This window comes from Peromyscus californicus, unplaced genomic scaffold (genome assembly GCF_007827085.1).
Source record: "Peromyscus californicus insignis strain IS unplaced genomic scaffold, ASM782708v3 Scaffold_7__1_contigs__length_154581171, whole genome shotgun sequence".
Taxonomy (NCBI): domain Eukaryota; kingdom Metazoa; phylum Chordata; class Mammalia; order Rodentia; family Cricetidae; genus Peromyscus; species Peromyscus californicus.
In genome coordinates this window covers 23,128,496-23,130,495 of record NW_026294595.1, presented here as the reverse complement: position 1 = coordinate 23,130,495, position 2,000 = coordinate 23,128,496, and the positions used below count along the sequence as shown (strand labels likewise).

The 2,000-nt window shown below is 34.7% G+C and overlaps 1 protein-coding gene across 2 annotated transcripts in view; it reads left to right on the top strand.

The window, feature by feature from the left end:
• Nucleotides 1-1,156, top strand: part of Zeb2 (zinc finger E-box binding homeobox 2) — a 41,394-nt gene extending 40,238 nt beyond the window's left edge. For both annotated transcript variants that reach the window (XM_052722648.1, XM_052722647.1), the window contains exon 8: nt 1-1,156. This exon is cut by the window's left edge and continues 4,352 nt beyond it. The gene's annotated coding sequence lies outside the window, so the exon portion shown is untranslated.
• Nucleotides 1,157-2,000: the final 844 nt, after the last annotated feature.

Genomic DNA, 2,000 nt, shown 5'->3' with positions numbered 1-2,000 from the left:
CCCCGCACATTGTAATAAACACAGCTGCATTTATTTGAGTATGTGCTCCCATGTACATGTAAAACACATTCAAACAAACACACTCAGCAGATTTATTTGGTGTGCAATGGGGCAATTATTCAAATAAACATGCTCAATACAATTATTTGAATCTCACATTGCATGTTCATCACTCACAGCACTGATACTAAAAGAGGGGGAAACACCAAAGAATTTAGGTGGGGAAAATATATGTGAAAACAATGTTATTGTAGATGTTCTAAGGTAGCTAAAGCTATGGCTCCCTTCTTAACTGAAATACAATGATTTGTATTCAGTGGCATTTATTTCTGATGATGATTAGTTATTTTACTCACTTGATCATTACATCAGAATGACTGCAATATTTGGATTCATGTAATAGCAGACTTTACAAACCTGAAGCAGATAGGGATGAGACATCTCTATAGTTCAAAAGCAGAGTAGTTCTTTCCAGATACCTTACATCAAAGGGACACTGGTAAATTATTATGGCTGACATACATAACTATAAATTTAAAACTTTATACATATAGAAAAACATTCCTACATCTTAAAACATTACAAAGTCACAGATGACTTGTGATCATTTTATATATTAATAAATATTGCAATATATATATGTGAACACATCACAGATTGTATTGGTGAACCAAGAGGCTGTTAACGCCTCTCTTCAGTATACCGACATAACCTAATATACTAAAATGGGAAGGGGCTTTTAGTCACTGAATATGCATCGTGAAACAAAGACGAAGAAAAAAACATGGCTTGTGCCCATCATGAAAAAGATTCATACTGAAGGCTTAGCTTTGGTTTTTATTCAATTAAATTGTCAAACTGTGCACAGTGAACTTTTTTTTTTAGAACTTGAGACATTTGTGATGTTGGCTGTTGAAATCTTTGTTACCTTCGCTGTGAATTGAAATTGTACATATTTAGTAAATCATGCAAACAAAACAAACTTTTTAGACAATATTTTTATTGGAGAGTTTTCTTTTCCTGTATCCATGTTAAAAAAAAAAAAGACCTCCTTTCCCAAAATAAAAATGTCAATACTAAATTTAAAGAAGTATAAAGGAATGATTGCTTCCTTTAGAGCAAACTATTTAAATAAACATGGAGAGAATTGGCAACATGTTCTTTTTGGGCTAGTAGGCCGTGTCCAATTTTTTGGGTTAAAGTTTCAGAGGGCCTCTGTTTCAGGGTTGAAGATGATATATTAATCTCTGAATTAAACAAATGCTCTTAAGTAACAGGATAAACCCACCCCTCAGTCTTCATTTGTATATGAAGTGTAGCATTAATCCGAGACATGACATTGAGACGACATGATGCTGAATATGCCATAAGCTAAAATTCCTCTATTAAAAGTCACCACCTACCACCTATAATCTAGTGTGACATATTAAAATACTCCAAAATACAGAGCATGGAAAATGAACATCATCATTTCCATTTGGCCTTGAGAAGAATATGACAAAGATTCTAATAATTTTAGTCAAAGAAAATGATGATTTAAAAATACATGAAGATTAAAGTGGTGACAAATGATCTTTTAAGTATTTCTAATTGGTCTTCCTCATTCATGGCTTTGATTCCACAGAAACTGCAAATCCTGAGGATCCTGACTTGTAAGTGCACCCCATCAGCTTTCTTTCACTCTACAGAATGTGCCTGTTAGGTTTGAAAGGAAGGATAAGACCCCAAAACGTTAAAAATAGACTTCTTTTCTGGCAAGAAATTTAAAATTGGCAAGGACAGAACTAAGAAAGAACCAACTTCACATAAGGAAGCATTCAGGGAAAGATTGCTGCCTTGTGATCTGACCATTTTCAGAACACTCGAAAGGAAGTATAAGTGTGTGTGTGTGTGTGTGTGTGTGTGTGTGTGTGTGTGAGAGAGAGAGAGAGAGAGAGAGAGAGAGAGAGAGAGAGAGAGAGAGAGAGGCCCCGTGAGTATGTGGGTGTGTGTATATGTGT